The sequence below is a fragment of the Lagopus muta genome, chromosome 6 (assembly GCF_023343835.1).
Source record: "Lagopus muta isolate bLagMut1 chromosome 6, bLagMut1 primary, whole genome shotgun sequence".
Taxonomy (NCBI): Eukaryota; Metazoa; Chordata; class Aves; order Galliformes; family Phasianidae; genus Lagopus; species Lagopus muta.
Window position 1 is genome coordinate 43,739,470 of NC_064438.1, and position 26,471 is coordinate 43,765,940.

The window sequence follows — 26,471 nt, forward strand, 5'->3', positions numbered from 1 at the left end:
ATCTGACAGAAATTTACCACAGAAAAGCTGCCTTTGGGCACTCCACTGTCCGTCATCAGCAGTGCACACAGTCATTTAATGTTCCCTCTGGGCTTCCAGGGTAAGCATGGCCTTTATGTAATGTACCTACGCAAATGCGCATATGTGCAGGAGAGCTGGGGAACATTTCTGCTGAATGCAGTGTAGGAAATCAGCCTACCTGAGGGCTGCGCTGGATTTCATTGCACTTGTGTTGCTGCACATCTGGCACAGCTGTGCCCTTCCTGGCAGACCAACTGAGCCTCTGCAGCCATTCCACAGAAAAGGCCCTCCTGCATTCTATAGCCTTCTCCTCTCCTGAGAGGCTTTGGATGATACCGTACTTACCACTGTTTCACTTGCTACTGCTTTCTCATCCAACAAGATAAATGATCATGAAGTCTCACTTTGCCTTTCTCTGAGCACAGCTTCCTGCATGTATAGTGAAGATAAATATTCAGGCAAGGCACACATCTTAGAAAGACATCTAGGCAAGCATTCACACTTTTTAAAAAACTCCCTGCTTGATGCTGTAATGACAATTGCCACAGAAAAGCCTATAAACAAAATAAACAAATGTAATACCACTGCAAATCAGGAAAAGAAAGCAATAGCAATGCTTGCTAGTCTGCAACTGCTTCAAAATCCAAAACAAACCAACCAATTTTGTTTTCCCAGTTATCTTTTCATCCTTTTCCCTAGGCCTTTTCCATAAGGTACTTAGTGGAAATGAAAGCAATAGTCTTATATGGATAAATCCATAGAATTGAAAAGAGACTGATCTCTTTTCTCTAGGTGCTCAAACGCTACATCAGTCTCTATGCTGTTTGAAAACCATGTGGGAAGGAGATCATTCTCTCTCAAATTCAATAGGCTTTTAGAATCACATTTATTCACTTGCATAGACTTTTTCCATATGGGATTTCAGGGCCTTTTATATAAGAAAGTGCCCCCTTTTCTCCTCTCTTTCCTTTGTGCTTGTTCTTTCACCAGCACAAAGCTGAAGCGAACAATGCTATATGCTCTGCTTTACATCCTGCAACGTCCAGCACACTGAAGAACAAAGAATAAATACATGTTGAAGGGAATAAAGATAGAAAGTTCAGTACAGCGGTTAGCTGGGGCTCCATAGAAAGTTCTGGTGCCAGCGGAGCAAGGTTTATTTTGAGAGCCAAAGAAAATGCATCCCAAAAAACATTCTGATGTGGGCTGACTACAAATCTAGGCTGAGTCACCCTACCTTTCTGAGCTACATTTTCTACAGCTGTAAAATGGGGTTTTGGCCCAGAAGTCTGGGTTGTGTTTTTATAAGGCATTATAAAGGACTGCAAAGCAGATAAACATTACTTTACTGTTTTCACGTGGGAAGGCAGGAGTAAAGACAGAAGGGAAAGAAGCAAACATACCAAGTGGGAGTGTGGGGACATGAGCTGGGACAATCTATTAGTTTGGTTTCTATCTCATTCTGGTAAACACTGTTCAGCCAGGTAAGCTCTGTGCAATCAGTGTCTGGGTGCTGTCCTGTCCCCAGCCACCTCCTCACTGTCCAACCCTGGTGCCTGGGCTGACCGTGACATTTGTGTCGTAGTGCAGGTTGCCTTCCATCCAGGTTGCAGACTGGGAAAACCTTCCTTTGCTCCCAAAACAGTGTTAGGGAAATTCATCTTCTTCCCCAGTGGGTCATTACAGAGGGAAACTGATTTTCTCTGCAGCCCAGATATCTGTCTGGTGACACTGGTACAAGGCATGAGGACACTAACAGGACCTGGGAGCACAGGGGGAAGGAGCAGGGCAGGACAGTTGGAGCCTCCAGTCATGCAGACCAAGTCATCCTCTGCCCCATCTCACCAAATCTTGGTGAAATCACACCCTTGCCTGCTGCTGTAATCACTGATTACATACTATTTGCCTGTAGTATTAAAGCTGTTTGCTTAATTAATATCATTTTAAAGGGCGGGATTGGCATAAGGGAGACAAGCTGTTTTGAACTCCAGTAAACACATTCAGCATATGATCATCATGAGCAGCTCCTGCAGTCTTTCCACAGCAAGCAGGCAGCAAGCAACGTGAGCTAATGAACTGTATTTTAACCACCTGATGCTGGTCACAGCTTTCATCTATCAGGCTTATGGGCTGCATGGAGGAGGGGAGGTAGAGAGCTTTGGCACATCTCAGTGCTACTGGAGCTGTTCATCAGTCTGCTCTGCAGTCTACTGCAGAGTTTGCTTTATTAAAGCTTCCTGCACATATTCACTGGCACAGACATCGGGAGACAAGCAAACACTTAGCCGAGCGCAGAGTGCTTGCAGCTGCATTGCAGTGTTTGCTGGCAACAAAGTGATGGGGGTAGGTGAGCTCAGGTAGAGCTGCAGGTCCTCTTGCTGCTGCCTGCAGCTGCAAGCTCATCGTTTTTCTAATGCGGGTTTTGAAAAGAGCTGGGAGAAAAGCATGCCTGCTTAAGGCTTTCTTTCGAGCTCCTGAACGTGTGAATATCCAGTGTTGCTTGTAACTAGTCTTGAGGAGTCTGCCTAATGTGGCTTTTATTCAGTTATTCTCTCAAACTAAAAATTGATTTCCTTTGAGGTTCTCAATGGGGTAAGCATAATTTCATTTATTGTTGTTATAAATCTTCTTCACCTCTGTCAAGAGACCCTCTGTGAGGAGGATGGTGCTGTTGTGCTGTGGCAATATTCAGAGTAAATTTAGCCCCTTTGGAGCAGCCTGCAGCCTGAGTGTTAGAGGCTTCCTACTTTCCTGTAGACGACCTCATACAGAAGCTTCGGGAGGATGAAGTCACTTTCTCACAGTGAATTTTAGGTGACAAATTTAGTTTCTTTTTTTTAATCCTCCCAATAATCCTATTTGTAGGGTTATATATATATATATTGTTTTTTTGGATGGGGGGGGGGGAGGAGCACAGAAATATTTGATTATCCAAACCATTTATTGAGGCTCAGTACCAAATAGCTGCTCTAATCTGTGCTATCTGTAATGCTGGTTTTGTTGTTTCCAACAGCCAGCTATTCTGGAAGAAAACTCATATTTGCTTAAGATTTTTTGGAGTTCTTAGTCTACTGCTGTAAATAGACAATGTGGAAATTTAATTATAGCAACTTTATTATTTGTGAGTGGAGGATTCAGAATCTCTTATATACCTAAGGAATATAGAGAGAAATATTTGAGCTACTTTTTTTTTTTTTTTTTTTTAATGGAACAAGAGCAGCTCAGATTTCTTCCCCTGCTTGTTTTCTAGTGATACAATACTGCAGTCTCTGCCTTACTCAGCTTATGTCTAATTGCAGGGTATTTAGCAAAAGAATTCATGTGCAAGTTTTAGATTTGAAGTTAACCATCCATTATACTCTGCTTTGTTAGTAGATGTCAGCTGAACAGCAGTTAAAATCTAACCAGGAGAAATTCATGTTGAGGCCTAAATGAAGGTGGATATGCATCAGTATGATTCAAGATCCTTCTAACTTGAGAGGGTTTCTTTCATCATAAGCCAGGATGTTTCAGTGCAGTATCACATATGTGGATGCTGCTTCCTGACAGTCGTCTGGGACCAGCCAGCCATCAGGGTTAGGTGTTGTGGGAATTGAAAATCGGCATCTGTATTGCAGCTTAGTTGCTGAGTGCATACACCACCTGATGGAAAAACATTACTTGCTTAAAAAGAATGACTGGAGCTTGATTACTATAGCTGCTGGAGATCCCCCAACTCCAGCAGGGATCGATGGGAGCCTTGATAGCAGGTACTTCCAAAAAGAAATTCTCATTGTCAAGATGAATGTTGCAAAAGAAAGCGAAGATGATTTCATTTTTACTTCAACCTGCTACATCCCAATTTTCATAAAAATAAAATGAGAATTATATTTTACTAATATATTTCAAGGACTTTTAGGGGTTAACTCAAGGTAATATAATCTTAGAAGTCCCTCAAGGAAGATGTTGAGAAGTGGCACAGTTGTTACGCTGTGAAATTGCTCGGGAATGGCCACTTTCTCATCAGTCAAATCCTACTTTAATTCCCTTCCTCCAGTGACCCTTTCAGTGTTAATCCACTGCACAGAAGTGTTGCAGTTTTAATTAAAAAGGAAATCTCTATCTCTCTAAGCTTAGTCTGCCATCTGATCATGCAGTATCGTTTATGAATAGTATTATCTGTCTAATTTACATCATAAAACCATTACTTAAGCAAGGCAGAACACATTGGTAGTGCTCAGTAAACAATTCTGCTCTAACCAAAGACTTCAGTGTTTTAAGCAAAACTCAAGTGTATGAAGGGAGATGTGAGCACATCATATGCATTGCTGCACTCAGGGATGCAGAGAGCTTGGTGGGATACCTCATTAAAATGAATCTAAGTTGACTTTGGAGCAGTTTCTGAAAATATATGTTGCAGCTCAACCACAAGATATGGATTTGAGGCAGGATTTACTGGATTAAATTATTTGGCTTCTGGAATAACGAAGGCTATTGGTCTTTACTGACCTTTAAAATCTATGATCTTAGCTATTGGCAGTGGCTATTGTTTCAGGTCATTGGAACTCCATAAATCAAATAGTGTGGAGACTTGTGAAGCCACAAACTGTCCTGAGGGCCTGCATGGGGCAAATGTTCCCACTGAATGAACTAATATCCCAAAACCTGCCCCAGCAGTTAACGGGATCTGTACAAGCCTTGAACTGGGTCTCTGGTGCAAATTTCTTCTTAGTTGTTGTTATGTTCAAGTCCAGAAACTATTATAGCTGTCCCATGGCACTAACAGGGTGAAGAGATGGGAAAAATAAAAACCGCTGCTTAGATCCCAACAACACTGGCACATCAAGGTAGCAAGTGTGATCAGAGAGTCACTCAGTGAGAACAGAGCCCTGAGGGGATCACAACAACTTTTCTCACATTACTGATTACTGTAGGTTTTTAAAACATTGTGGGAGGAAAGTAGTGGGGGAAGGAAGAGGAGAGAGAAACTGGATCTTGCGTTTCTTGTTAGAAGAACAAGAAGGCAGGCACAAGATCTGTGTTACACTGTAAGCTCTTTACCTCAGGGGAAGGTAAACCCCACCTGGAAGAAATTAAATGTTAATGCATCAAATTATGTTCAAAAGCACATGAAGCTCAAGGGGCATCTTATGATACCTTCTGAAAACAAGATCTAGTTTAATTCATTTGCATATCCTGATACCTGATCCTGCAGATTAGCATCAGTGGGTTAATGCACTGCTACCATTAAGCTCCCTTGAGGTTATCAGAAAACTGTATACGACAAACTGTAGGCACTGAATTAAAGCATCTGGTCAGGGAAAAACAGATCAAACTACATCGTCTTAATTGTGACCTAGTTTGAGATGTAGCAGCGTGACAGCAACCCTTTGTAGGAAGAAAGAGTAAATTGATTTTGGTGAGGACCTCATCAATCTTTTACCGCTGTGACCCAGAGATCATTAATCTCATTTAAAAGTTCATCCTCATGGTAGAAGTAGTATCAGGCATGCTGAAAGTGTGTAAATCAGATATTCTTCCGCAAATGTGAATAGGTTTAGCTGGCATCTCTGAAAACTCCATTTCTAAATTGGGCAAACTCTTCACTGACTTGGGTTGAACTTCAACCATTTACTTTGTGTTGGATCCTGTCTTTTAGGCTTGTGGAAACTCTCCAGAAAGTATCTGTCCTGTTTCTGAGCCATGTTTATGATACTCGAGTAAGGGAAAGAAGAGCTGAATCAATGGGCATGATAAATCACTACTTAATGTTGTGATCTTTTTGACAACAGACATCTATGCTGTCTGAGCAATGTAGGTGAGGTGCTGGTTAAAGAGGCTGAAAAACACAGCTGAAGTACACAGCAAATCCCTGATTATCTGTGTTTCTGTGAGTCCTGAGGAATACAGGGAGAGTGTGTTATTTTGGAGAACAAAAAGCTAAGAAAATAAGTTATTTATGTTCATCTTTACACTCTGACAGAACCAGTCTAATCACAGAGTTTATGGTTTTGTTGTGTTTTCCATAAGCTTTTGTGTAAAAAGGATGAGTTGTGAGGGGTACTTTTTGTTAAATTTCTTGTCAGCTCTGGCATTTGTCAGATCCTACCTGGCATGAAAAGTGCAAGTCTGGGGACCTCTAAAGCCATCTTCTTGTAATTTAGCCACTTGAGTTTTTCTAGAGAAATCTGTAATTAAAAAAACGTGAAAGTCTGTGAGGTGCAAGAAGGAATTCAGAACTGGGCTGAGGCCCAGGTCTGTTCTGCAGGGAGTGTTATAGGAGGCAGAGTTGAGAAGGTGTGAGGCCAGCTTGATGTGCTGGGTTGGGCCTGCAGCAGTAATTTGACTTCAAATTAACCAAGACAAAGGCTGCACATGTAATGAGCTGTGATACCAACTGTCATGCTGGTGCAGCTTGACATACATGCCTCTGTCATGTGCTATGCTAGTTTTGGATCTACATGCCATAACAGTAAATTCTGTGCTGCATTGTCACTTGAGACTGGAGCATCATGCTCAGTCTGTGAGGTCCAGGACCTCAACAAGCCTTGAGACAGGTGAGATTCTCTAAGGCTACAAATGCATACATGCGCAACCTTTTCCACAGAGGCTTCCCATCCTTGTTTGCCTGCAGCAATGCTTGGGTCCCAAGAGCACTTTGATGTAACAACTTGCTATGTCACAGCTTGGCTGGCAGCTAAGACCCAAGAACGTAATTGAGGCAATGGTACTGCACAACAAACACCATCTGACCAAAACTGGTTCTAATGGGCTGCTGTGTGTAGCCATCCATAACCCTGGTTTGAGCTTGTTTTTCCTGCACCCCAGTGGCTAAGTTTCTTTGTGGTGGGGCTCTGGCAGCATGTGTTGAGGAAGCAATGGCAGCAGAAGCAGGTGGTGTGTTTTTGCAACAAAGGCTTTTGTACACATTCATTGGTCTTGGTCACCTTTTGAGGAAGAGGCCAGCATGGTTCTCTGCAGTGCATGGGGCAAGTGCATGCTGACCCCAGTGCTGTGGAGGTGCAGGGATGCCCAGCCCCAGCTGCAGACAGCAGTGGAGACTGGCAAGATACCAGGTTTAATCCCAGAGCTCTGCTGTGTGGTCATGGTTCACATGCTCCCAAGAGACTCGAGCCAAATTATCCAAATCAGCCAGGGCACTGGGGGGCTGCTCTGCGAGCAAGCTGCAGAGTGTAAACAGGCATTTTGTATCCTCTCTGGCAGGTTCTCAGTACATGAGGGTATGTTCAAGTACTGTACACAGATCCAAGGTTTAATAGTGGTAGCAGGGACGCATACCAGATCACTGCTTCCTAGGCTATTGAGTTAAATGCGCAATGCCTAATGTTAATATTAACCTATATACTGAATGGTGTGGAAGGTACCTGTCTGTACTGAGTTCTCCCAACTGAAACACTTCAGCTGCATGGTCCTTGGCACAGAACTCATTATTCTGAAACTTGCTTTCCCAATTAGCTGGAAAGAGTCTGTTTGTTTTCATCCTTTGGATCACTTTTTAACTCCTGTAATAGCTTTACTTAGATAGATTGATGAATAGAGATTTCTTTAACAATGCCATGATTATTGGCTGAATATACTTCCTGAACAAACAAAACCTTTCATGTAACTGGGCGTAAATTTATGGAGAACCTTTATACATCCTACAAGCAATTCAGCAGGATTGTCTGCCAACTGGCACAACTTGCATCTGTCACATGAGGGTACTTCAAGGAACCATGTACCTTAATAAATGTAAATACATAAATGTGATCTTAGATCACAATGAAAATCCAGAGAGTGCTTGCAGCATGGTCCCAAGGTCTCTGTCACACAACTTCAGCTGCTCTTGGATTCAGCACAACTACCCAGTGGCAATCCTATATATCATCAGATACAGTTGCTTGAACCCCTTCTGATAAAAGGGGAGATCCCAAGCTATTGCCAGCAATTTGGAGAGAAATTGCATAGCTCACAGCTCTTGCAGAATACTTATCTTGCCTTCACAGGCAACCAGCATGGAGTTAAAGAGGTTCAGGTTTTGTTGTATAGCCTGTAATAAAAGACTGAAAAGGTTTAGTCTTTTTCAATTAGAGAAAATTTGGCTGAGGAAGAGAGGATAACATATAGAAGTTTGCTACAGAGAGGAAGGAATAATCTGTTCTTTACCTGTGCACAATGAACAGGACAAGTTGCTGGAACTGCAGTAGGACAGGTCATAGGAAAAACCTTCCATCAGTAAGGAGGTGAAGGATGAAAACCAGAGGGCATGGTGTTCACGCTAGTCCACCGAATGCCTGTTGGACATATTGTAGATAGGGGCAGGGCACTGGTATAACATGAGCAGGCAGAGATGAACTCAGTCTGAAGGGAGAAGAGTATCAGTGCTCCTGAGCAGCACCAGATCACCACAAGCTGAGAAACTCGCATCACTTTGCCTCCTCCATTAACAGAGCTGCATAAATGTCTGAAACAGGTGAACTCACGTAAGTTTATTCTCTAACACAATCATAAAATTGCAGAGCCGAGGGAAGAACGTAGGTAATTTAATCCTTAGTTATCTCCTCTGCCCAGCAGACCACAAATATTGCTGTTCTCCTGACACATGAAATAAAGCCAGACTAATAATGACTTTTCAACACAGAGGTGTTAGCAGCATCTGCTCCAAGTACTAAGGGACTGTGGGAAACCTTTATTAAGAGGTGTGGATTTTTCTGGGTGGCATTGATTTGGTGGGCTAGAAAAGTAGTCTTAGTGTCCTCCACTGAATGCAACTTGTGAGCAATAAATGATCTTTGCACCATTATTTTTGTAACAGGTCACATTTTCATGATGTCAAGCAGGCTGCTGTCTTTTCTGTAATAAAGCTCACCTAATCAAAACAAGTCAGAGCTTATCTGAGCCCCTAGCCAGAGATATCTCTGTGGTGGCTACAGAGTTGGTTTCCTAGCAACCTAAAAGGCATTAGATGGGGCTTTGTCGACATTTATCTGTTACACACAAAACCCCCCACTTGAATAATATTATGGGTGTGACATAAACTGACAAAAGGCAGGAAATTCAAAGCTGGGGCTGATTTTCTATCCTTACCGCTCATCACAGGCTAAAAACAAAGGGCTCAGTCATGTGAGTGATGAATAGACCAAACCAATATTTATACTTCTTGGCTTTTGTCCCAAACAAAATGCCACTTAAATGAGATGCTTGGTATTAATTTCCTAAGACAGGCTTCATGCTCACAGTTAGTAGAATGTTGACAGTACTGTCAGCTTTCCCATGATCTCTCTTCTTCCTCAGAGGGGGCAATATTTCAGGTCCATGCCTTCAAAGGCAAAGGTTGTGAGCAAGGCTATAATCGCCTCGTTGGATGGTAAAGATGGATGCTCCATTACCATAAACTCAGGGTAGAGCTGGTGAGGACACGCAGGTTAAACATTATCTTGCTCTACAAATAACTCTGTAAATCATAGAATCATAGAATCGTTAAGGTTGAAAAGACAATAAGATCACCTAGTCCAACCATCAACCCATGCCTGTGACCAGTCTAGACCATGTCACTCAGTGTGATGTCTATCCTTTTCTTGAAAACCTGGGGGATGGTGACTCCATCACTTCCCAGGGCAGCAATATGAAGATGCCTTTTATAGTTTTCAAGGAATTCTTGGTACAATAACTTGGAATTATTGTACAACTTGATACAACAAGAATTATGAAAACAAAATATCAGGAGAAAAAAAGAACTAATTGTATGTATGTATGCATGTATGTATTTATTTATTTATTTCTCAGACCAAAAATTTTCTCAGGACTGATAAATGGTCTGTAGAGTGACAGACATTTCAGCAATGTCTTTTATTTCTCCACTGTAGCAAGAGGAGTGTTGAAAACCTCACTGCTTGTGAAGAGCTTGTGTAGGAAGGGATGGAAGAACTACTGTTGCCAATTACCACTTTAAATTCTTGAGGCGAAGACCTCTGGAAGTGAATGGGTATCATTCACCTCTATCAGATTCTAAAGACAACCCACAGTACTTAACAGAAAATATATACATATTTTGCTGCAGATTGCTACAAACTGGCTTGAAAGTGCTAGAAAATAGATGTTAATTTTCACAAGCCTAATTAGCAGATGGGATAAATTAACTTAATCTAGCTGACTCGTAGAGCTCTTGGAGTACCAACTCAGACACTAACTATGTAGCTTTTTATATGTGTATTTGCAGGGCTTTTTTGTTTTACCTCTGACTGTTTCACAGAGAAACAAGGGCCCTTTTTTACATTTGCTTAGAAGCATGGTATAAAGGTTTTATCTCCATGTAGATCTTTTTCGGCCTGGTTGTGAAACTGCTAAGGTGGTTTGCAGAGAAAACTAGTGAAACCTAGCTATAGCTGCTGTTGTAAGGGAAAATCCTCTGAATTGCTGTCAGTGGATAAGCCACCAGGCATTCATCCCATTCATTCTTCACTGTAATCTTCATTACCATAAGAGCTGGTGTTCTTTCTCCTCACTCATGGATGCCATACTGTCTAAACTCCAATGGGCTCTTGGAATAAAGGCACTTATGCAGGCCTCTCTGGTGATGACAGACAGGGTTTCTTTAGCAAGCATATCATGCATATATATGCTACATACATCATAATGGTGAGGAATTACTATGCACAAACCTTTGAAAGAAACAGAATGAGGTTCTTGCACTTTCTACCAACATCATCTTTGCTGTCCATCCATTTGTTCCCCATTTAGCCTCTCTACTGGCCCAGCTCCTATTATGTGCATGAGGGCAAGACTGTGGGAGTCTACTGCGAACCTGCAAATGTACACGTTGTTCCATGGGCTCCCTATAGAAATCCATGTGTTCACATAACCCGTTTTCTAAAGTTTGTTTTTTGAAGGGGAAGGGTAAGGGGAGAAGGAACCTGTCTTACAGCTGTACACAGATTAGTGGTATGTTCACTCTCATAGGTCGAGGTAGATAAAATAGCCATATTTTTCCTCAACATGCTTATTTGTAATACATGCATGAATTAACTTAAGAAGCTTAAAATATTTAGCAATTGCTGAGATAAATTGGAGAGTATGGACAGGAGAGACAGAACTAGCAGAGATAATTGAATATACTTAGCCATCATGGCAGCTTTACATAGCTGTATCGTGTTCTCTACAGATAACACAGCTGGGACAATATGGTAAGAGCTCTCAAATATCTTGGAATTTCTGTTATAATGTAGTTATCAACTATTGTGAATGTTAAAATATGAGTTTTTAGCTCATTCAAAATACATTCCTCTTCTTTAACATACATGATAAAATGTAAAATAGTGAGCATTTGTAGTCTGCCTTTTTTTAGGACTCAGCAGGAAGGATCTTTCTGAGGGTTTCTTTTGGATCTGAAGTCTGCCTTGGGATAGCACAGGCTGCCAAAGGGACATGGATTAGTAGGCAGAAGACACAGATGCCCCAGATTTGACAGCTCAAACAGCTAAATGAGAACAAGGAGATGAGTTGCTGTAACACCTGTAAAACTGGTAAAGTCCTTCAGCACAGGAGAAAGTCCTATTAGATAAAATAGTAAGATTCCAAAGAAATTCAAACTGAAATTCAAACTGTTCCATTGTCTTTTTTTCTGACTAGCATGAAGATTTCAAACTCAGTCTGCAGCAACTCATCCACACTTGCACATACCTAATTAACGATTTAATTAGAGCAGCAGTGGGGAAACTGCTGTTTGTTTTCCCTTTCTCTCAGGTGCTTCATGCTGCTCTTGGAAGAACCCTGGTTCAGCACAAAGTGCTCTGAGTGGTGGAGCCTCTGTGGTGATACACAGCAGGTTGAAGGTGAAGGTCTTTGCTGAGGCTTTTCCTCTCCTCTGAGGTAAGTGACCTTGTCACCACTACCAAGCTCTTCCCCTGGTTGCACCACCTGTACCACAGCCAATTATCTGAGCTGAAGCTGGGGACTAATGCCTGGCTGTTTAATTTGGAAGAGCAGTAGGAAGGTCACTGGGAAAGGTAATGCAGTCCCGATGATTGAACATGTGGATAAGGGCACCACAAAAATATAATCTACTTTGTGGAGAATTTGATAAACCAGGTTTATGTATGTGGTTGGCAAGCAGTACTTCTGGGCCTTACTTCATCAGATAATCCAGACCGAGAGCAACTGTGTATCTCTCTGGTCCCTTAATATGACATTAAATCTAAGGATTAGGTTATTTTCACATTTGTAGGGTTTTCTAAAACAGAATTAGAAGTAACTCCTATGTATTTCCTAGCTGTCTTCATCTTTTTGTGTACGTGTGAGGGGAGTTGTTTCTATGAAATAATTGTTATTTCTGCAATCAGGCAAAGATAATCTAAGGGAAAGATTTCACATATTCCAAAAGGCAAAACCTTAGCAGAAAAATCTGAACGCAGACATTTGACTGCAGGGCCATCCACGTTTCCCCTGACATGCTCTTTTACCACTCAGAATAAGAAGCCCAGAAATCTCAGATGGTGTTTGCAGACAAAGAGCAGCGTCACTGCATGTATGCATGTAGCTGAGCCGTTCCCCAGGCAAGGCTCACTGCATGCATGAGGCCTGGGTGGGCTGTGGGTGTGCAGTGACTCTGCCACGTGGGCCTGCCCAGCACAGCCACCACATCACGCACCAGGAAGTCTGCGCCTCTTTGCAGGAGTGCTGCCCAATGCTGGCGAGCCCTTTTCTGACAGAGATACAGCCCCAGGCCAGGCAATTTGTGAGGCAGAAGGAAGGAAGTGGTAGTGTTTTCCATGTGTGATTGACATGATCCAGAGGAAACTTCTGCACATGGAGGCTGCAGATTCATCGTGCTGCCAGTCCGTGGCCTGAGGCAAGCCCTATCACACAGCTCCTGGGATTAGGGTCCTGCGTCAAAGCTGCCACGCGGTTTGTACAGTTCAGCTGCTAGGCAGAGGGACGTCCTTTGGCTGAAGAACATCCTGTCTGGATGTATTTTTGTCATCAGGTGTGAAGTGATTCAGTGCTGAATTCTCAGAGGTACTCTGGGAATTCTACATCCTTCTTGAAAACAAAGGACCCATGGAGAAATATCACTTGTGCTGCATGACTATGGGCGAGACCAGCTAACCTGTCAGATGTTAGCATTTAAAATCATTTAAAAAATGCCTCATCTAAGGTTTTCTCCTTATATTTTTTCCTATTACTCTTCTGAAATCTGTTCATTTGTTTACCTCTTGCATTTTACATAATATGATCTGGAGGGACTTGTAGACTCTGTGTCAACAACATGCATAAACATATGCCTGAGTGCACACATAAGTGGTTAGGCATTTCTTGCACTTAACAGCAGAGGCATCTGTCTGATGTAAGGAAGTTACTAGCTCAGGCTCTACCATTGCCCGGTCCATCCCACTTCTCTACCTGCTACTGTGATGCTCAAACAACTAACTAGGGAAAGTTTTTGATTAAGTAAGCATTTCTCCGGGGAAGTTAAAAGTCCCAAGAGCACATTTGGGCAGGTTCAGCTGCGTGAATCTCCAGGACTGTTGGAAACCTTTGGGCTCTGCTTTTATCCCAGATTGCAGTTGTGCCCTCTTTCTCTGCCTTCCCCATTTGATCTCTCATATCTCTTCATTGTCTTTCTCAATGGAATCTAAGGACAAGTCAGGTTAACTTTTTTCTAACCCAGAAAGGGAAAGCATGAATGCCTGTGAGATCAACTCCAGAACAGCGTGTGCAGGTCAGTTCACAACACGCTCCAGCAGGAAGAAATGCAGAGGCCATCTGGGGAGAGCAGACAAAGTACCTGACAAGAAGAAATTAGAAGTATGACTTCTTGTCCAACATTGTGAAAGCATAAGAATGAATTCTTGTTTCTTTTTAGGTATGGATTCACAACTGATTTGCTCTGGTTAGTGTCTAAGCTGTCAGCACTGGGTTTTTTCACCTTTCTCTTTCCTTGTTGCTTATTCCTGATACCTACCTTGTCCCAGTGGTTGAATAACTGTGGGATCAGGGAGGGATCTTTTCTGGGCTGATTTTCAGCTGGTTGAGTTTTCTCAATTGGCTGGCCATCACGTCAGCTATAGTATGAGCATTAGTGGTAGCACTTGTCATCAGCAGCCCTAGTGCCAGTACAGAGGAGGCAGTGTCACCCCATTGACATGGGCAGAGAGGCAAGATGTGTCCATGCTACCATGTGCAGGGAGGTGAGGGAATACCTGCTTGACAGCAGTTCATACACAGAACCAGCTAAGATGAGCATGAAACCAGAACTGAGAGGTTAACATCACTGAGGGAGAAAAAGTATTTAAGCTACAGTACAAAGCTGGCACAAGAACAGATGGACATATGGCTGTGAATAAAATTAGGCTGGAAATTAAAAGGCTTCTAGCCACAGGAAAAGTGGGCTTTCAAAATAACTTTCCAATGGGAGTAGGGGGGTTCAGAAAAAGTAAAAAACTGTGAGATTGAGCTTAGGAGATTTACATGAGACTGTTGCTGTGATAGTGAGAAACCTGGGATGAAGACCTATGAGACATATTTCTATTCTACCCCCAGTATTTGCTTTCATTTTGATCTTCCCTTTCATGACTCTTTCCTTTTCTCTCTTTTTTTTCTTCCTGTTCCTTTTTGTTGCAAAACCCATGGCTTTTCCCCTCATTGTCTTGCTGCTGACACACTCATGCCTTAACTAACTGTTCACTACAACATATCTGACTTCTGCTCAGGGAAACCAATGCAATAACCAACTGAGAAGAGTGTTGTGAAGTTAAATTCATTGAGATAAGGAGGTGCCATGGGATGTCCAAATGCCTATGTAATACCCTGGTATTACTGCCAGCTGGGGGAACCCACCAGTTCTGGAGCCTGGTCTTCCCATGCTCAGCAGGGCTGAGCTGAGGTGGTGCAGCACAGTGGCAGGCTTCCTCTACAGCTCCTGTAGCGCTCTCAGTGTTCAGCTCAAACATGAACATGAAATTCAGCTTGCGGAGAACAGGTTATTTTAAGAAATTGCTAATACAGAGAGAGGCTATTTGTCAGGAGGTGTAATTTTTTCTGCACTAGCAGCTTCATTTGCACTGGTGCCCACTTGCAGTGAATGTATATTGTCGCCTGCAAAGAATTGCTTCAGATTCTCAATAAGATGCTCTATAAAAAGAAAGTGTATCTTGCAAGAAGTTCATCAGTTAACAAGCAAGCAAGTAATTTAGATGCTAGATAGTCCAAGTAATTTTTTTCTTCTATTGCAGTGTAGCAGCAGATGTTTAGGTCACTGACATATACCAGAAATGTTGCCACATCTCCATTAATTGGCATTAGTGCCTTCATTTCACAGAAAGAAAACTATTGCTTTTCACATTTTGGCCTATAGTACCACAACAGCCTCAGCCATATAACAGCTAGTTGCCATGATTGTGCTCTCTCTTCCCCCTGCTGTTTCCCTTGCCTCCTCCCTCAAGTCATTTAAGTGCTGTCAGCCCTGGTGCTCTGCTATTTCAGCATGCTGAGCTGGCACAAAAGTAGTCACATTTTATTCTGCCAGGCCAAAGGGGAGCATGTCCAAAGTCACAAGAGCTGGACAGAGAGCTGCCAAGATGGAGGAACCAGCAGTTAGCTGGGTTCAGGCTGCTGAGGAGAAAAAGCATCCATGTGCTGCTCACAGGTTGTGTGGAAGAGATTTAAGGAGTCCCGTGACTTACATCAGCTTCAAGGTGATTCTTCTGCAGCTTTCCTTAATTGCCAAGTGATAAATTTTAACTCCTTTTGGTGAAACCTGGCCATCAGACATGATGTGTCAAACTCAGCAAGATCTTGCACTTTGGCCACAGCAACCTCAGGCAATGCTACAGGCTTGGGGCAGAGTGGCTGCATGGCTGGAAGACTGTGTGGAAGAAATGAACCTGGGGGTGTTGGTTGATGCTTGGCTAAGTGTGAGCCAGAGTTTCAGCTTCAGCAGTCAGCACTGCAGCATGAGATGCATGCTGCTGTCCTGCTCATCCCAATGCAGCACACTCCCTGCAGAATGTAACAATGTGGGATCCCTACATGGGTATCCCCTCACCATCAGGAGCCAGGTGAAAGGGCTGCCAGTAAGAAGTGCAATGCAAGCAGGGGGAGATGATGAGATGTTCTTCGGGCACTGTGGTTCTTCTGGCCTGAATGGCTAGTGAGTATTCAGAGCCCTTACAGGTTGCTTTTCCTTTTATTTTCCCCTTTGGAATGTTTTGGAATAGGTTTATGCTAAGCAAAATCGTGTATTTACAACAAATGCACGCACAATCTTGTTTGTCCAATTATTATAGAAACAAACAACATCTAGGCCATTTTCACATCTCTTTTCTGCCTTATTTTGTTCTCACAGATCTTCTTCCTCTGTAGGCCTACTCCTACAATATTGCCCATTGCTGTTAGGGCAGATTTTGCTATCCTCCCTTCACTAGCAACATTGAATATGTGCTGGTTTGGGCCACGGGATCCTTATTCTCATCCTCATGCCTCATTTCGTTGAATGGCTGTTACCACTGTTGTCAGGTATTTTGCTCTACAAAGCGTCTCAACTGAGCCTCTAGGAAGTGTTCCTAGTGCTTTAATCAAATCTGTGATTTTGGGTAATGTACATTAATGCCTTCTGCTATTAGTTCTTTTGTAGCAGTGGTAAATTATGTGTACTAGATCTTAGAGAAATGCCTATTGATCTCAACTTCTATATATTTCTTATAAAAACCTGAGCCTATAAATAATGCAGTTCTTTCCTTTCTGGGATCTCCTTGATTATAATAATCCAGAGGAGTCTTTACAACCTGCAGGATGTATCCATACAGATTTAAAAAAAAAAAAAAAAAAAGAAAGGTGCCAAAATTTCCTCTATAGTTGGAAAGATCATGTAATATAAGAGGAAGAAATTGTCCATCATGGTGGAAATCATCTGCTTAAAATGAATCATGATTGAACAAACTGCCTGAGGACTAGAAGGAGCTCAAAAATTCAGCACAGCCCTCGTTCTGGGTGATATTGTCTACTGATCTGCTCAGAAATGTGCACATTTATATTGCTTACGTGTGGAAGGGCATGTCAGCTGAAGAGAAAAATTAGCTGGTACTCTATCAGGTTAGATTTGATGAATACCTGCCCAGAAGATAACCTAATATCTGCGTGCTAGACACCCTGATGTGATGCCCAAGCCATGGAACGGTCTGTAATAGTTTGAGTTTTTTGTTAAAGGCTGCATTTACTGAGGTGGATTAAATAATATGAGACAGAAGAGTGTGGGGAACAATTCAGCAAATGTTCACAACTCAGCGAGCTGATCTGGGTGCAGCTACAAGTGTGCTTGTCTGCAGTTGTCACTGCTGCTGTGTCCTGCCGTGACACTGACAACCATTCTGACTCTACTGGCTTCTGTTCTTCTGCTGGGGTCTTTTCTTCAGCCAAGGTCAGTGCTGCCTCTGATGCCTCACCACTATGTTGTTTGCACAGTGTCATGGCATATCACCTTTATGCACAGCTTTGAGCTTCTTGTAGGAAGCTGCTGCTTCAGTTTGAATCATGTGGGGGCCAAAGGAGCTGTGGATCGATAGATGGCTTCCTGTGTTCTCCTACCAACTCCTCATTGGGTTGTTTCACAAATACATTTTCATTAGAAAGACCTGTGTTGGAGATTGCCCTCCCACTCTTTCCTGTTTGCACGATGTTGTTTGGGTGTCCAGGGGAGAATAGTTTTTTTCTTCTCTGCGTTTCCAGTATCAGACATTTGTAGATGCAGAGGGGCTAACGCAGTCTAATTTTGCAGTGTCTTTGAAGGTATGGTTAAAACAGTTTATTAGGGCTCAAAAACACTGGCATTGGTTCCTTGCTTGATACAAGTAAGTTGAATAATTCAGTTCTTTTCTGTTTATGTCAAGTGTCTCTTTCAAATGGGAATAGTGGCATTTTAGTGCAAAGTATCATGGCAGATCTGGGCTGACTGCTGCAGCAATGGCATCATCAGAGGCTTTGAGCTAACTAGCAAGGCAGAAGATTTGCAGAGTTGCAGCTGTGGCATGGGCTTCTTTGCATGCATTGCCAGTGGGGTTGTGGGCATCTTGGAGAGCAACGTAGCCATAAGCCTCCTGCTCAGAGGCATGAACCCATAAAGCAGTCTGAGTAGTCTGTATAGTCTGAGTTATTCTTACACAGGAGGGGAGTGCATTAAGGAGGTAGGAGTTGCTGTGTGACCACAACCCAGTCTTCCCAGTGTTTTGCCTGGCCAGGACCCCACCAGGTATTTAAGAAGGATGAAGCAAGAAGCAGCAGCATAGAAGGTAAATGGTGGTAATCTGCCACTAAGAAAAGCTCCTTGCTAATGCTCCATTACGTGCACAATAATTTATGTTCACTTGAAAATTGTTTTATTTTGTGCTTATTTCATATTTCTAACACATTAAAATACCTCATCTCCTTTTGAATCTTCTATTCTTCACTTGGCTAACAGGCTGTGACAATGACTTTCACTGTCTAATTGCTCACTGGATGAAAAAATATTGTTTGTAAAGCTTTGAATTATCAAACTTTCCATGTAGTGAATATCTTCTGAAACTCTGATGAGAATGCCTACATTTTATATATATAATGTATAATTAATTTTATATATACACAAAGCATTTTATATACACAAAATTTCAAAATTGTCACCTCTCAAAATTTTGTATATACACACAGCATTAGAATTTCATCTGGATTTACTTTTTACACACTCTTCTCCCTTTGAGGTTTGTAGCCTGTTCACTCACATAGATTGGATATTTTTAGTCACTGCTTGGAAAACAGCTACTGACCGCAGATGGGCTATGGCAGATCCAAGGTTTGGATTCAAGGACCTTGATGTATTTGCCTACTGAAGACAAAAGAGCAGGAATGACTTTGTTCAACATTGGCTATAAGTACATTTTATTCTCTGCCCACAGTCACCAAGTTCCTTCAGAAGCCACAGAACCAGGAATTTCTGATGTGGAAAGCGTTGGTTTCTTCTGCGACAATAGTGAGAAGAAATAGGAAGATTTGACAACTGCAGGGGAGTTTCAGGTACAGGCTATCACATCACTTCAAACTTAAACAAGTTTTTTTTTTTTTTTTTCTGCAGCAGAGGCTGACTTTCAATGTCCTTGAAGTCCCATATTATGCATTCTGGCAAGCAAGTAGAGAAATGAGCCAAATGCATCAATTTAGTCATATAGGGAGGTTTCTAGTAAACTTCTGAACAACAGGGTAGTGTCAGTGTACTTAGTAAAGCCACATGCTTTTTAAAAATAGTGCTATTGATTTTGTTTGTGTGTGTATCAAATGTTAGCACATTCATTAAAACAGCAGCCTTCCAAATACTGCTGCAGAACAACCAGCAGGCCCAGAGTCGATATCCATCTGAATATTGGCTTGCTTTCAAAGGGCAACTTAAAATTAGGGCATTGACTTTTCACGCTGTAGAGGAAAGATCTTAGAGGGAGCATTTATCAAATAGAATTTAGGCAATATTTATCAAATACAGCTAAGCTTTGATCGTGTTTGACAAGGCAAAAATGTGTGTGTACAGCCATGTATGACAATAGCAAAACAACACGATGGGAATTTATTCATATACATTAATGCCTAGATGAAGAGTCTAGGGTAGATACATGAGAATAAAGAGAAAAACATTTATTGAAGGAAACTTTATGCCTTAAACTCTTGTATGGGCACAGTGAAGCACTCATCATTAGGAAAATAATGTATTAAAGTGATTAAATTAATTCTGTGTCTTTGTCCTTATAATGTCATTTTTGTACAGTGCTGTGAGGGAAACAACACACTGGGACAAAGGTAACCACCGATGGCTGTAAGTTATGACAACAAAATATATTCTGTTGTGTCTGTTGAAAAAGATCTAAAATCACATAGTAAAAAATGCTTTTTTTCCTCTCCTTCTAAGAATGATATATGAGGAAAGAAGAGTGGAGGTCATTCTATTTCTCATAGATATACTATGATTTTGTGACTTACTTGTTTTCCTCTCTGGCGTCAGTTCATGCTGCCCTTCAGACTTTCCCAGCCCTTGAGAAATCTGTCAGAGTTCTCCAGAATAGTTCAATTCACCTCTCTATTCTTAACAGAAACTCATGAGGATGATTTATTTCTCCAGAGAAAAAAAGTGATCCCATTGTCAGGACACTGCTTGTTCCCTCCACTACGCTGATTTAGGTTTATCCAGTATCTACAGATTTTGTTTGGTAGTTTGGTTGGTTTTGTTTCAGAAGAGCTTCTTCTATCCTAGATAGTGACCCCAATCCATATTGCTCTCCATGTGATGGTATGGGATGGGGAAAAAGGATGTGACTTCTGCTTATGCTGCAGTTGCTGCCATGAAAAATGACCATGGGGACAAAGCAAACAATACCTCTTGATGCACGGTTTTCCTGTCTTAGAGAGGGACCAAGAACTTCAAAGCTCCTAACTCGAGCACCTTAAGTGAAGGACACTGTTGAGGTACCTGGAGTACCATCATGCCTACAGTTGCTCCCAGCTGGCCTGTGGAGGTCTTGTATCCAGCTGGGACTGCCACTACAGGTATTGAATGTGGTGAAATCTTCATGAACTCCAGCGTTCATCTGATCCTGCTACCAAGCCACATGCTGAAGGCATTGAGCTGCATTCTCCCTTCTTTTTGTACCTTGCTTATTTTCTCTTTTGTAATGCAGAGAAGCACTCTCAGATGATGTTGTAGTTGTTTGCAGCTTCTGTTCATTTCTAATCTGCTTGACAGTGACTTGTTTGGTCAGGTCTGGATTTTGCGAATTCTTCTTTATTGTCAGTTGAAAAGCTTTTGTGGTGTTGCAAGCAGTTAGAGAAAACAGGTGTATCAAGGAAATAGTATGTGTGCAGTGAAAACAAAAGGTGGAAAAGACCTGTCCCAGTGTATTTGACTGTCCTCACAGTTGGTACTGGAAGCATTTTTCTTCCATACATCTTATTTTGTATCAAGTTGAAGTGTTCCTAATGATGAGACTTTCCTTATTTTACTTGGATTTTCTCTCATGCTGAGTGCATTATTACTGTAAATGGATATTACTCTTTGTCTGAAGATGCATATCCTGAAGATCTTCACTTTATTTCCTCCTCCAAAAGGAGAAAGTATGGTTTGGGGCAGTTAGCCTGTGCAAAGCATAGTTTTAGCAGCTTTATTGTTTCTCACAGATTATGATCTGTCTGAAATCTCTCCAAATTCCTGAATAACCTCCTGCTGTTAACACCACTACCAAAGTTGGGCCCTAGAGTCTACTGGGTCACCCAGGTATCCTTACTGCTATGATATATTGCATTTATCTTGTCTCCTTGTTTGATGGATACTGAGCAATAACAGTAAATCTTTCTCTCCCTTACATGCAGAATTGGAGTAAATCCAAGGTAAACTGATCAACTGAATGAGGAGGCAGAGTATAGAAGTACAAATTTGGGGCTTTTGAGTCTTCTTTGTTATTGTACCACCAGGAAGCCCTATTTTAACTAGTAAAATGAATTCTTGACATCTTTTCCATTCAAACCACTAGTTCAGAGGGAGGTTTGAATGAATTTCTTGGGGCAGTAATTTAAAGCGGGCAGCAGATTCTGGGTAACTTTAAAGCTTCAGTTTGAGGAACTTGGCATTTGTTGCAGAAAAGTTGAGTTTCTGAAATGTGAAGTGTACAAAATATGGACATACCTTAGTCTGATTTAATGAAATTTAACCAAAATTCTTTTCCATGTTAATAAAATACTCTGAGCCAAGGCTGTCAGGGATGTTCCAAGTAATAAATTAAACTTGTTTTTAGGTAACTCCTTCTCCCTCTAGTTTTGAGCACCATGTAGCTATCAGTGACCCAGCTGGAGTCTACTCTGTGGATTGCATGATGGGATTTAACAAACATGGAGTGTAGGCGCTATTCAGAAATAAGCCAGTTTTCCAAGCTCAGATGACTTATGAAAAGTTAGGTTTTTTTGTCCTTTTATTTGTTCTTCCTTTCCAAACAGTCTGATACTTTTGGAACCTGAGAAACAAAAACTACAGCACTCGGTAATCCCATGGAAACTTCCTTTTGACACTGCCTTTCTCTAAGTGACACATGATTTCCAAAAGCTTCTTCCCTGTCCAGAAGGAAAATGTTCTTACACGACTATATAGATAACAAGATTTTTTTTTTTTTTCAGAAACATTTACAGGCAAAAAACCTTGGAGGATCACATTGCTTCTCCAGTTGCTGGACACTTCCAAGTGGAAGGAGTGCAAAATCCAATTTTTCCCGTGCCAATCTCAACCATGCTCAACTTATGCCTACAGAAGAAACTGAGCACATTTTTGGGGTGGATGTAATATGTCCCCAGCTGGCACAGCCATAGTGGGGCTGCCATTAGCTTCTGCACTGATGGACACATCAAGGGCACTGTGTGCCATGTTCAGTCCAGAATTGGAGTGGATGTGAAGCTGAGGTGAAAGGGATGATAGAAAACTGCTCAGAAGTCAAGAGGAATTTTGTATTGTGTGAGCTTGATTTGCTAAATATGCCCCCAGATTTTATTCTTCATTCAAAAACAGGCTCTTTCCTGAATAGAAATCTATCTATTTGAAGTCTAAGTGACTTTGAGATTAAACAACAAATTAGGTTTCTGGATTTTCAAATTCTATTTTAATTGAATGTTCTAGCCATGCAGAATGTAAAGAAACTGAAAATGTCTGATGCCAAATGGCACACTTATTATTTGAAATTTGATGACTAATTTGTCCTTAATTTTATCAAATTATACTAAGAGGTCTTTCTTTTACAAAACATTACAAAGCAATACTGAGGCCAGAGAGGTGCTAGAGAAATCTTTTTTGTCATTTGGAGCACTGTACAGAATTGCGTGGGTTTAAACAAAATGTATCTTGATGTTTTACCTTAAAACTCTCTGTCCTTTTTCTCAGTTCAGCTGAATCCTATGAAATAGATACGCAGCTTGGAGTTCTTCACACCCCCACAAATGCTAAAAATGGCCCTGATACAACATGTATTTATGTAACAAAATCATCTGCATTAATATCTTCCTTTCCTTTCGGTGAGAAGAACAGGGGGGACTCAAGCTGACACATTTCAGTGCAGCCCCTTCCGTTCTTCTCCTTGCATTTGGGGCAGCAGGGACAAGCACTGCTCTCCCTTCAAAACCAGGGTTGTGAATGAACAGGAACGTGACATGAATATCAGTAGTGAGTTTGAAGGAAGATTGTGGTCCAAGCTTTCAGATTCTCTTCCCCCGAATATTTGGTTTCCTGTTACAAATCAAAATCACTGGCAACGAGGTTTCTGGCCATTCTCATGCTGATGTGCCAAAATAAAGAGGGCATTTAAAAAATAAAATTTTCTCTACTCCTGCTGAAAAGCAGAGAGACTAGTTGGCTCATGGGGTCAAGCATGATGTATAGAGCTTTCCACCTCTTGTTTGCATCTGGCGGTGAGAAATGTTCTCAGTGAGAAATGTTCCTGCTTGGCAGCTGGTTGGTGTCCTGTTTGTCACCATCATGTTCAGATGAACTCTTGCTCTTTGGGTCACAGCCCATCCCCAGCAGCGGGCAGCTCTGCAGCCAGGGACACTGAGCATGGGGTGGGGTTTATCTCGGCCCCTGGGGCTGTTCCCCTGGGCCAGGATGGAGTCCTGCTATTAGGAAGCAGAAGGAGAGTGAACAGTACGTGCTGCTGCTGGAGGTAGCTTTGGTAACCTTGCCGTGTTTATCATTACTAGAGGATCTGGGGAAATAAACAGCCTGTTTTTCAGATGCAGGCTTATATACTGACTGCTCTCCCTGCTGCATGCTGGCAGCTGTGGGTGCAGGCCAGAATGCCTTCCTGTGGCCTGTCACAGGCCGTGTTATCCCAAAGAGTGACCTCCTGAACCCATCCAGCCAATGCTCAACGCCCTGACCCGCTGCCTGTTGCCTGCTGTGGAAATGAGTCCTAACCAGCAGCGAGGATCAAACCAATGTTCTTAGCAGCAGCTGTAAACTCGATAAGCTGCCTGTCCTCCTTTCTCTCCCCCGGCCCTGTCCCTCCCTTTGGTGTTGAAATGAAGGCAGAGACGTGCTGAGAGAAGCAGTGCAGCATTCTGTTTGCAGGATAATATGCCGACCACATGTATGTATTAAAGGCTGCATGGAGTTATAATGAGCCAGGAGCATTTAAATGCAAGCCAAGGGGAATTTGCTATTCTGCGTGGGCAGATTTCAATTGTAAGGTTGGCAGCTCTGGTATCCTGTTCTCTAATGCCATGGGATGAGAAAAAATAGGCTTTTCTTTCAGAGCAGTTGATTATTGAATCCACACCAGCTGTTCACCCTAATCCAAGCTTTCTGTACTCACTCCTTGTAATAGAGGCATCCCTCATCTGTCCGTCTGTCCATCCCCCCATTCTCATTTTCATGGCTCTTTTGTAATCTTTCAGAAAGGTGGTGAGCAAATATCAGCCATCTAAAGCAGCGTAAGCGTCAGCACCAGGCAAGGGTTGTAACTAATTAACGATAGAAGCACCCCCAGCCACATATTGAAACTCAAATTATATTTCTTATCTGCCGCAAGATGGGAAAAAAAGCTGGCATGAATTAGAAGGCAGAGGACTGTTTTTTAGCAGCGACACCTGACTCTACAGCCAGCAAACTGTGAGATCAGAGCTGGAGCGAGAGCTGTGCTGGTGCAGAGCTGCAGCCACCTCTCCTGCCCCACTGAGAGTCTGGGCACACACACCAGGCATGCGGCAGTAGGAAAGGAAAATAATCTTTTTATTTTTTTAATAATAAAGGGGGAGGAAAGTGTGAGATAAGGAATGAATTCCTTCTGGGTGCTTCTCACTCAGCCTGCAACGTTATGTAAGGCTGGCACAGCTCATGCTTGCTTTGCTCCGCCATCAGCCTGGCTGTTTCATCCCCGCTACACAATTATTTCATCAGTCTCTCCTACTAGACATCACAGTACTGCTACATTTAGTCACATTTATTAGGATATTGGCTAAAGTAAAATTAGGAAGCGGGGGGGCCATGTTACTCAGGGACTGGGAGAACACAGCTCCAGGCGGTCCCTCCCCCAGAGGCATTCAAACACTCTGGAGGAGGAGGACACAGGGCAGGGGGGTGACACACAGGAGCCAGGAGAAAGCTGTGAAAGCAGCAGCAAAAATGTTGTTTCCAGGAAGAGCTTTGGCAGAGCAGAGTGAACTTAATTGGGAATGAGTGGAAATAACTGCAGTAGAGGATAAAAGCAGTAGGAGAAGGGACATTGTAGGGGAGAGTAGGGTAGAGGAAAAGGTATGGCAATCAGTGACAAGCTGAAGAACAGAAGCTGATGAAGGTGAAAAAAAAAAAGGAGAGTTTGCACAAAAAAACTACAGCACAGCAGCTCCTCTGCCTGCATGTCTCCAGCCTTTTTCATCATCTGGTGAGGCTGCTGCACAATTTGGCCCTCTGTCCCACTCCCTTGCTGTGTCTCTGTATGAAAGGTGCCTCCTTCCTTGCTCATCACATCATCCTGTGCTCTGTGAAGGGGCAACCCACGGCCTTTTCTCTGAGGCAAAACTTGTTTGAGATACTGACTCTCAGTTCAGTGTCAGAATCATGCAATTTGAAAAGTTGCATTGTCACTGAGCTCTTTTTGGGTTTGGTTAGGATAACACAGACATGGAATGCTCTGGGTCGTGGTGGGGATGGTGAGCTGTATGAGCTGAGAAGGGACAGGTTGAGAGGCATGTACAGCTGCATTATTGTATGTTATAAACACATAGATGGAAAAATGCATCCTTGAAGTGACTACTTGACTTTCAGAGTTTGGAGATGTCAAAATGAGTGTGTGACTTAGCGAACATTTAAAATCAGTATATCTAGACAAATCACAAATAAAAATCCATAAATAATTGAGTGGACAGCTCAATGGCTGACACATGTTAATTTAAAAAGAGGTCTAAATGTGATTGTTGGATGAGTACAAAGGGGAATAATAATTTTTTTGTGGTAAAGTGATTTTTCCTTTTTGCAAATGGCATTGTTGACAGCTCTAGTGGGCTACTGGAAAATGCCCTAGAGTCCACGTTTTCAGTAGGATGTTAAAGAAATGATGAGATTGCAGGAAAGAGTTCCAAAAACGCATTGAGAAAATTAGAATTACAATTTGAGGTATTACTTTCCAGTAAGAGACTCAGAACATTTAACTTCTTAAGATTATCAAAAAGAAGATTGAGAAGTGGCTTGATTAGAGTGTGAGTATCTTCAAGATGAGAAAATGCCAGGTATTAAAGAACACTTTAATTTAGTGGAGAAAAGTATAATAAGATACAGTAGTTGCAAACTGAAGCAAACTAGACAAATTTAAATGAAAAATCAGGCACAAATTTTATTTTAACAGTAGGAATGATTTCTGACTGGAACAAACTTTAAGTGTCAAATCTTCCATCTTTGGAAGTGCAGATCAGGGCGAAACTCCTTTCCAAGAGTT

General features: G+C 42.1%; 1 long non-coding RNA gene across 2 annotated transcripts; it reads left to right on the forward strand.

Moving 5' to 3' along the window:
• The first annotated feature begins 2,080 nt into the window (after positions 1-2,080).
• Positions 2,081-25,335, forward strand: LOC125695188 (uncharacterized). 2 transcript variants are annotated; one of them, XR_007377858.1, is made up of 4 exons: positions 2,081-2,364; positions 11,743-11,868; positions 18,924-19,041; positions 22,174-25,335. It is a non-coding gene; the product is annotated as an uncharacterized LOC125695188 (long non-coding RNA). The 2 variants fall into 2 exon arrangements; XR_007377859.1 differs by lacking the exon at positions 2,081-2,364 and adding an exon at positions 2,420-2,613.
• Positions 25,336-26,471: the final 1,136 nt, after the last annotated feature.